At 37.1% G+C, this 10,880-nt stretch overlaps 1 protein-coding gene across 1 annotated transcript in view; it reads left to right on the top strand.

The window, feature by feature from the left end:
- The first annotated feature begins 2,276 nt into the window (after nt 1–2,276).
- LOC129726965 (uncharacterized) overlaps nt 2,277–10,880 on the top strand; it is a 32,283-nt gene continuing 23,679 nt past the window's right edge. The window contains exon 1 of the mRNA XM_055684289.1: nt 2,277–2,432. The gene's annotated coding sequence lies outside the window, so the exon portion shown is untranslated. The remainder of the gene's footprint in view (nt 2,433–10,880) is intronic.

The raw sequence follows: 10,880 nt of genomic DNA, 5'->3' as shown, positions 1-10,880 counted from the left end.
TGGCAGTTCGTAACGTTAATGAATTTTGGCCGATAGTTACAATTTTCCACCGTCGTGCATCGGAAATTGCCATTCTCCGCCACAAACATTTGCCGAACTTTTTCGGATACAATTTTTTTTCTTAGCCCTTTGTCCATCTTGACGCCTTATACCGACAAAAGCTTCTAACCAACTAGCAATTTGCACTTGCGCTTGCACCTACCAGCTACCACCAAAAAAAACCCCGTTGAGTTGAGTGAGAGTAGGAAAACACGAACTCTCTTTCTCCCCATCATTGAGTAAATATTTACGATCCAATTTCTCTTATTCATTACTTGTTCATAACGCGACTAACTTTATATTCTCAGCTGTGCACATACAGAATAACATATATTGCGTGCTCCCACGATGAAAAGTACATCGTAAGAAGGAAGGCGGAGAAAGTGCACCAGTAACGATTTTTTTTATATGGTGCTCTTTTGTGATCTTCGTTATTCACCTACCATGGAGGTCTGTTTGCAAATGTGCGAAGAATAAGAATAACTCGCAAACTGACGACGATGTCAACGCATCATAGGCTTGGTTTATACGTATTCATTAGTCGCTAGAAGCGATTTTTTTCCATCGGTGCTGTCAGTAGGATCGTAGCGCTAGCCCCGCAATTGTCCTGTAGACAAAGCACTAAGCAGTCGGTTACGAAGTCTGTGTATAAATAAACAGAAGGTCGAGCTCCGAATAAGAATGTAGCACCAAGGTTTTGCTTTTATAGTCGTTTTATGTTTTATGTTTCATGTTTCATGTTTCATGTTTCATGTTCCATGTTCCATGTTCCATGCTTTATGTTTTATGTGTTATGCTTCATGTTTCATGTTCCATGTTCCATGTTTTATGTTTTATGTTTCATGTTTTATGTTTCATGTTTCATGTTTTATGTTTTATGTTTTATGTTTTATGTTTTATGTTTTATGTTTTATGTTTTATGTTTTATGTTTTATGTTTTATGTTTTATGTTTTATGTTTTATGTTTTATGTTTTATGTTTTATGTTTTATGTTTTATGTTTTATGTTTTATGTTTTATGTTTTATGTTTTATGTTTTATGTTTTATGTTTTATGTTTTATGTTTTATGTTTTATGTTTTATGTTTTATGTTTTATGTTTTATGTTTTATGTTTTATGTTTTATGTTTTATGTTCTATGTTTTATGTTTTATGTTTTATGTTTTATGTTTTATGTTTTATGTTTTATGTTTTATGTTTTACGTTTTTTGTTTCATGTTTCATGTTTCATGTTTGTTTTATGTTTTGTTCTATGTTTTATGTTTTATGTTTTATGTTTTATGTTTTATGTTTTATGTTTTATGTTTTATGTTTTATGTTTTATGTTTTATGTTTTATGTTTTATGTTTTATGTTTTATGTTTTATGTTTTTTATGTTTATGTTTTATGTTTTATGTTTTATGTTTTATGTTTTATGTTTTATGTTCGATTCTAAATATGAAGTATACTGTTTATATAAAATAACAGGTGTGAGTTAAAAAGTTATAGAGTTGTGGCGATATGGCGAACAGGTGTTTTAGAGTGTAAAGTAACCTATTTTGACTACACAAACAACCTTTACTTGAAAAGAAAAATCAAACGTTCAACGAAATACATATTTTGATATTTCCAAGAACTCGTTTTCTTACGAAGTTCATTGCTATCACCACTGTAAACCGTTTAAATTCTGGATCAAATAGTTTCTGTCAGCATGCATCGTTAAAATAACCTTTTTCTACTGATATTGAATAGTTCTTGAAAAAAATGGTTCAATGTATTTAATTGCATGTCACCGTTTGCAATCGGAAAAAATTAAACATTATTCTTGATTCACGAGCAACCGCACGGGAAATGAAAAAAGAATAAACAATTCATAATCGCGTTGGCTACCGGATATTTTGTAAAACGAATGCTCTTAGAAAAGATATCTTAAGCCAAGAACGAATGAGCGACGAACCTTACCACCCCAAGTCACTGAACGTGATGCCATCAATCGTAATACCGTTCGTTCGGCTGTGTATACTAGTGATAGTTAGCTTCCCCACCCGGCTATATGTTAGCATTAGCGCCCAACGCTAAGCATCGTCTGACCAAAGACAAATCGCGCCGGATTCGTCTTGTGCTTGGGCAAAGTCATCGTCGTTGTCGTGATCGCGCCTGCACACATATGAAACGTGGGAACGACAGGCCAGCACTAGCGGGCTTTGCATGTGTTAACCGGGCTGTGTGTATGGAAAGCTTGCCACTTTGCTATAAAATCCCAACACCCCATTGAGTTCACTTTTGTTTTCATTCGAGTGTCAGACTAACTAGATAAAGAAAAGAGCATCTCCGGAGCTCTGACTAAAGAAAAGTTGCATTTTCCGTGGTTTAGCTCTTTGTACTACAGTGTGTGGAAAGGAAGTGAACACACAAGGTAAGGATTTGGATTTATCACCATAGTGCTGGATAGGATGATTCCGTGTTGGATTTGTGATTACTTCTGAAAACTGTTGAATTATCTTTTTCGAATTGTCTAACTGGTTTCAAGTGATTGCTTAAGTGACATGCTCTGCTTCGAGGCAAGACAATAATGCAATGGACTGTCTCAAGTGAAACGAACTTTTGCCCAAATACTTGGTGTGCCATTCTGCGCGAGTTAACAAAATCGGCCGTCGCCTAGCATATTGATATACATATATTTTTGGTGAATTTCAAAGTAGACAAATGGCTGTGCAAAGTTTGCCCGAAAGCGACAATTATTATGCAATACCTTGTCCAGACCGTGGTGGATTACTCAACCAACCAGCCAATCGATTCACGTTGAGTTTAATGCTGGGAAAGGAGTGCAACTCTCCGGGTCCGTTGGAGTACACAAGGAACACTCTTCAACAGCATGGCACATGCTGGGCACCGAGGATGGGACCAAGTTGAAAGTGAAGTTTGCCGTTATAAGTGCACATTGGATGAAAATAAATTTTGAGTATTTGGGCAGGTTTTTACCAAATTCCATAGAAGTTTATTAGGCAGAATTGATGGAAACCAGTAGAGCTGAAATGCAAGTTCACGATTTATTGTACAACCGAACAGGATACGTCGATGATGTAACGATTTCTGAGGTTTTTTTCTGAGTAGTCAAGCTTGATTATAAGGAAAGATACTGGTAGAGAGTGCGTGCTAAGTGGAATGTGCTCGAATGTGTTAATAAGTGTCGGCCTTAGTCATTTAGCAATCGGTGCGCGTAATTAACAAATACAATAATTGCTTATGAACTACACAATATTTGGATCGATATTGAAATAGCGACGATTGGTCGCTTGATCCGAGAATTTCAACTTACCCACATGCTTGGAAAATCGTGAAAATAATCTGTTCTAGTGAACACTTAGTTTTGTGGTCTTTATGGAAAAAAGTGTTTCTCACAATTCACCTTTCTGTGTAAAAATGAAACAAAAAAAATTACATTTACGATGGTAATATGTGTTTTGACAAAAAAACGATGTTTGTCGAATCCTTTATACAGAAAAAATAGCCCAATCATTGATGAGCTATAGAAATCAACTATAATATTTGTTTAAAATGACAAATTACATTAATCGTCATTGATTATTGTAATTCATTAGAAATAAACGTAGGAATTAAAAAAAAATTGAAGAGATTGTTTGTAAGACACAACCGCAGGGTTAACATAAAATTACGACAGCCTATCTTATGTCAATGTGTTTTTTGCAATAGATTATGGGAATGCACTCGATTGGAGTTGATCAATTTAATGGCGTGAAACGTTAAATTTCAGTGATAATTCTCTTTTTTTCTAATAATTGGCTGGTACCCTTGAAGAGAAGCGTTGATTTGGAATTGTCATTAACCGAATGAGTCGTCTGCTCAACCTGGACTAAAAGCAGCTGCTGCTCAGCCTTGCTGTTCTAAAACCCCGAATACGCACACGGCGTGACAACGCCTTCCTAACGAAAATTGTCTGTACCTCCTTAAAACCTTCCATTGTGTTCTCTAGCATCTACCGCCTTCCACTCGTGTGCCCAGAAGACGCAATATTGTCGTGGCTTTACATTTATATTCATGTATGTATGTTAGAGGCAATCGTAGAACAACATTCACGCCTCTTGATCGGAACTCGAATCACGCAGTGAGGAAAGCACGATGCTTCTACACGGAAGGCAGTCAAGTGCGCAGTAGAAGGCGGTAGGCGACCATCATTTTTGCTAGAAGGAAGAGCTGAAAGGCGCGATCACGCCTTCCGTGTTGTATGGACAAGGCATCATTACGCCGTTATGTATTTGGGATGCTGCTCTGCCGGCAACTGCTCTGATTAAGGCACAATTTTTGCATGCTGGCTTTTATACGTGACTACTGCGAGTTAAACTTCTGCTAGGCGTGTCTTTGTGGACTAGAACGAGCAAATCCACAACAATCGGTTATAAAGTCGAATCGTTTGTATATTTCAGCACCGGCTGTGCTAGGGAAGAAGGCCTTGTTTCAGCTCTGATTGGTCGAACAAAGCGTTCAATAAGGCCTTACAATTTTCAAGAGTTCAATAGTTAGGTTCACAAAATCACTGTTTTCTGAGTTTTTGTGGACGCATGGCTAATTTTCGAATCGATTGCTGTAATAATGAAGAGAATCCGTCGGAAACTGAACGAGTTTTAAGCAGTTGAAAGTGGACATTTTTCGTGACTCTCTCGATGTTTCCGATTTTTCAATTTGTACCCCTATACATGTTGCCGTAAAACGTAATTCTTCGTCAAAACAACGTAATTGTCAGCAAATCTCTACTCAACAACGATTGTATCCGAGTGACCGATTCAAGCTCGAAACATTGTAAATGTGCCAACTTGTTATTCTAATTTGATTGAGCGAAGTTCATTAACACTGACTATAATCGCATTTTTAATTACCTCTTTCGTCTGCTTTAAAACCGATAAAATTCTCATCGGCACTGGTTTCATTTTTCAATCCAGTCAAACCAGAATTTTCTCCCCAATCTTCACTCTTCTAGGTTTGTTGCCAGGTGACCGAGACCTTTAAAGACAATTTTAGGACCGACATATACAAATGTGATATTTTAAAATGCAAATTTTTTAGCATAATAATTTTTTGTCAAACCTAACCTAAATTTTAACCTGCTTCATTGAATTTTAAAGAATGTTTTACTAGTTTGGCTACTGTTTTATTAGTGTATGTCATTTTTGAGTTCTGGTTAAAAATAGATGAACACGTATTTGATATTTAAAAGAATCTCCAACCTCCAACCAACTAAAACAGTTTCAGTAAATTTCAACACTACAGAGTGAACCAACCATTCTTTCACTAGTTTTCGCATCATTTCTCAGGAAACTGGTTTGGCGAGCTGTCGATCGATTGACAATAAATTGCACGCTCCGCAACACAAGCTTCCAAAAAGTTAAGCTGTTTATTTATAGCCATAAAAATACAACGTAAGATTCATCTGACGAAGACGTTTTCCTTGGTCCGGTTGGGGTTCTGATGAAAAATAGCCGCACCGATTAGAGCCTGATAGTCACGATAAGTATGAAGTTAATAATAACACATATTTTATTTTCCGTCGCTGTTTGAGTTAAAATATGAGATGAGATGAGATTATCGGAATTTATGTTACTATTATTTAAAAAAAACTCAAATTCGCTGTGTACAACCGTAGAAAACAGGATTTTGTATACAATTTTAGAAAGGGCTAACGAATAGCCCGTAAATTTTGTTATGTTTTTAGCTAATATGTATAAAACGGATACCGGATTGCAGGTACAGTTCAAAAATTTTGGAGTCTTGCCGCTGCTGGTTAACAACATCAACACGTTACTTCATATTACGAACATAAATTCTACCAATCTGAAAATCATATAATTATGATTGTGAAATAAGGGCCATTTATAACAATAATATTATTTTTTAAGTTCATACTTTATTCTCAGGTGCAATCCTATTTTCTATGTAAAAATTATGTTAATTGTTAAAATTAAAAAAAAAATGAAGACTCAAATCTCAGTACAGTAGTCAACCGCTCTAGCATATGATAACATCCTTTAGAGAAGACAATCACATCTACCATAATAAAAAAACCTAATGATCATTAGTTTACCTTTGATGCTAACAGTAAGTACACGGTTAGAACAATGATTATTTAGTGATGTTTTGAATCGCGATGTTATCCATACAGTAACCGCGTGTAAGTACCTTCAGATGTTCAGATGTTCAGTTGTGCACATTGACGATCTTTGACATGATCTTGGCTGGCGAAGATCAACGATTCCCGCGCGAGGGTGTTCTGTGTATACTGCTATGAACAATGCTATGTACTGAGATGATCAATAAATGAGGCTTTGTGCAGCTTCCAAGTGAGATCAACAGTGCCGACTTCAGCTGAAGTCAGACAGCTTTGTGGTTGAGTGCAAAAAAAAATGAACAATGTGTCGAGATTGACAGTGGCGGATCTTGATGAAGTACTGTGATAATTGAAAATTACTTTAATCGTCAAGCTTGATTGTAAGAGGATCCAGAAGTTATTTATCGTATGGTATTCGACTAAAATTTTCGAGCGATTTACTTGAGATAAGCACAGAGCCGATAGAACGAAAACACGGACATTACTGTTTATTTCGTTATGGTTTTTTGTAAGAAAAAAAAACTTTTTGACACCAGCTTTCAATCTAAAATGCTTCAATAGCTAATTACAATTTTATACAAGGTGTAAGCTTCTTGAAGCTTGCAAACCGGTTCCATTTACTGGACTGAATGGTCCTCATTCTTAAAATCCCCAACACAAAGATGTGACATCAAGCATCTGTGATTCGAAATGTGCCACAGTAATAAGCAGTTTTCATTCAAAGCACTGAATGGTCATTCAAAATACTGATGAACATTCACAGAGTGAGGCTGCTCGAGCAAAAGACACCACGAAACATGGTTCTCCATTGGACAGCTGTACGTAATAAATGCCAAACATCGGTACCATCTGGTTTAGTGATTTCGATGAATATAGTACAAGAAGCTATCGTGGAAATAGCACCGACCTGGCAGGCTACCTTTTGCCGTAGGTGTGGAATTTCAAGGACTTGAGATATCGCATGATTGCGACATTGCGGCTGATTCACGCATGTATACGTGCATGAATAAAATATGCACGGATTCCATTGAAACGTTCCGTATGCAGAATAGTAATTAATAATTGGATTTCGAAAACCGCATAACAGCGACCGATTCAGCCAGAGGATAAGAATTATTACGTTTTTCAGCAGTATTTTGACTCTATTCAATAATCAGCTCAAAATGGTTCATGAAATAACGTATACACCTCAACGGTGCTTTTGAAGGGAAGAATTTTAAGAATAATCGAATTAAAACTGTTCACGCATTTCTTAAGATAACTTAGGAAAAGTAAATTGCTTCAAACTTATTTCTATGCATCGAACTGCCCAAAAGTTCGAACAAATATTTCCTAAAGTATTCGCTTCTATATATAATTTTTCAGGTTTGATAAATAAATCAATCCAATTTTCGGTGTTTTCGAAGTTGCCGAACAGATGAAAAACGCATAGAGTGAAATTTTGTGATAGATGGATGTCAGCTTGTGAATGGTCACGGCAGAACAACTTTTCACTGCGATAATCGTTCTTGTTTTGCTACTGACGGTGGCAAGACTTGCTGTTTAAATACATTAGGGAGATTTTGGAAATTACTTACAGAAGACGAGGCGAGCAACTCTCCTCGCCCGCAGTCACTGACGAGGCGAGCAAATGTTGTATTAGGGAACGCTAGTGGAACTTGGCTGGTGACAGCTAAAGACAAGCTCGGCTGTCGTCTAAAATCCAGGCGACTCGCCGTCTGCAATACCATCTGTTATAGAAGCCATAAGTAATTAATAATATTTCTAAACCAAAATAGGGTTGAGCAGACAGAAATTAAACAAACATCGCCCCACCAATGACAGTGTGCATCTCTTCGATGCGCGAATGTCAATTGACCATCTGTTATTTGTTCGAGAGCCAACGAGCGTCTATATTAACGAGCGAAAGCCTACTGTGACGCACACTAACGAAGCGAAATAAAAGTGTTGACTGTTTTCCCATTTCAGTGTTTCTGAATATGTTTTCACTACATTTGCAACATGAGGCTTAGCACTGTCGTGAAGCAAAATCACTATATCGTATCGATTCATGAACATCCTTTTTACTTTAATATTCAGCTGAAACGAATTAATACGCGTTTGTAGATATCTTTAATTATGTGTTTACTCGGTTGGAGTAGTTAAGAAAGATTAAGATTCGTCATGATCGTTCCTCTTGTTGTTTCGCAAAAACTTGAAGTTTGATTTACGCAAGCAAGGTCTCGGTGCTATTTTTAATCTAGCCTGTGGCCTTGAACATTTTTCAAACAAATAGGACGCTGAAGGTCTTCATCAATTATTAGTGAATCATATTTAACGTAGATCTTCAGAACAGAATAGTCTCTGGCATCTATAATTGCATATTCTAATGCTTCCTAAGCGGAATTAATATTCACTTCGTTTTGCCAATTTAACTTATTATTGAAATTATCCTCAATTTGAGTTTTATACCTTTCCTAATTAGCCTTGTGATAAAAAACAGAGCTCATAGGATTTAAAATTGATTCGAAATGAAGGTGCATGTGATCAGGGCCAGAAGCTGGGGGCCCGGGCAAATTGGTTTGTGAGGCCCTCTTTTCTTGGAACATTTAGAGGTAACGTTCTGGAAGGTGACGAGCAAAAAAAAAAAAAGGTCGCCCTAGGACTAGGGGGGGCCCCTTCAATCGGGAGGCCCGGGGCATTTGCCCCCTTTGCCAACCCCTCCCCCCCGTCAAATCCGGGCCTGTGTGTGATCAATTTACTACATACATGATATTGATCTGGCAGTACCAAATCGATCGCTGATGGATCTCTTACAGAAGAAAAACATGGAGGACTATTCGGAGATAAAATAGAATAATATTCTGAAGAACAACCGTTGGACAGAATTTTACCATTGGAAATATTTTGAGAATTATTCCATGATCGGTGATTAGCGATATTTTTTTTTCATGTTGGATATTTTATCACTGCGACTAATTTTTTGATCCTTTGTGACATATGCCCTTTTTAATTTTGCTAAGTCAGGATAACGTACCACTATTGGAAGCGGCCGTCATGATATGACCAATAGCATTAGTCCAGTCTGGTATTACACTTTGCATGAAGCGAATAACCGTACTGGGAGTTGTTTTCCAGTTTTTAGTTTAGCGCTAAAATCGCTGATTATAAAAAATTGAACGATTTCCGTTTTTGCAAATCACCTTGAAAATAATTTTTGTTTTCGCGTTTGCATTGGAATGGTAAACATGCTGCGGCAATAAATAAATCCCTAGCTTAGTTTGAACTTCAATTCCCAAACACACGAATTCTCGGTAGTATTTTGTGCCGAAATTTCAGTTAGGTTGAACCGAGATTTACGAAAAAATGTGACAACTGTCAAACTTTTTAACCGAACACTCAGTGGTGCCGTTCTCGGTAATAAACTACCGAAACCCGGGAAACAATTTTGAGTGTGAAGTTTTAATAACTTTCCTCTCAAAATGCGGAAGAGCAGGATGGTTGATTCGGCGATGGATTACAATTACAACTTCACTGTCGGAGCCTTGAATTCATATTTTAATTTAATGTTAGGCTTCAGAAAAGTTTCAGTATTAACTCTAATGTGCACATTTTTTTTTCTTCACATATCATTTATTTGACACGGCACAAATACAGTTTAATGTTTACCGGCGTCAATTATACCTGGTAACTTACTCTCTAAAGTATCTTGCAAACTAAAAGTAAATTTTTTATCCTCGCTGCCGACTATGAGCTGCAATTAAGTCTAACTCTAAACTAACATGGGTTTTTCAATCAGTGTTTTGTTATTTAATGGGCGTCGGATGATCTTCGAATGGCCATGCATATGCAGTATGTAAGGTATGTTCTGCTTAGCCGCGATGTCATGAGCTGAGACAGGGGCTTGTAATCCTCGGGTCCTGGCCGGAGGCATTGTGCGGGGTCTAGTTGCTGGATCTGTGCTTAAGGTTCAAACGCGTTCTTGTCATTTATTGGGTGTAGGCGGAGGGGAACGGGACTAGACTGGGGCATGGATGGATTTTAGGAAAAAGTATATAAGGGACATGTAGGGTAGGTCACAGCTCGCCAAAACATCACGAACAGGTACAGCTTGCCGTTTTCCACCGGCGCAAAAGCAATGTGCACATTATTTACTGTGAAAAAAAAAAATAAAAAGCTGAGCGAGTATTCCAATTCAAAATTTTGGTTGAATCATTTACAATCATAGTTAAATTTCAAATTTAAAACGATGTTAAGGGTAAAACTTTTCTCAATTTGAATTGCTTCAAATATGGAATTTGCCTGCAACATGACGTTCATAAGATCGAACATTGCCTGTTGCAAAAAAGAAAGTTTACCTGCCGTCATTTTCGAACTACCAGGATTTGCTGGCGTTACGTTTGAACTACCTATAACCACAGAGAACAGACGTTCATCTCATTTTCAAAAGATGTGTAAAAACTTGCAACCGTAATTTAACCACATACATATGACATACTCAGGAAGAAATCTTCCAAAATTGTTGGTACAAAATGAACTACTCGAAAGTGCCAACCTCTGTAAAAAAAACCTCTGTTTGAGTAGTTTATGGAGGTTGTGTACCTGCGCAGCCCTGCATTTGTCTCGTTCCCACTCGAAAAATGCAGCATTGATTTTGTAAAGAACTTTTTACCAGTTTCGTGAGGGATTTTGTTGAGGGCTCGAGTAGAGCCGCTATGGAGAAAATTCATTCCGTTCATTTTCGTCGAGCAGTTCATACTGGTG

This window comes from Wyeomyia smithii, chromosome 3 (assembly GCF_029784165.1).
Source record: "Wyeomyia smithii strain HCP4-BCI-WySm-NY-G18 chromosome 3, ASM2978416v1, whole genome shotgun sequence".
Lineage (NCBI taxonomy): Eukaryota > Metazoa > Arthropoda > Insecta > Diptera > Culicidae > Wyeomyia > Wyeomyia smithii.
The sequence above is the reverse complement of the archived record's forward strand: the minus strand, read 5'-3'. Positions and strand labels throughout refer to the sequence as shown.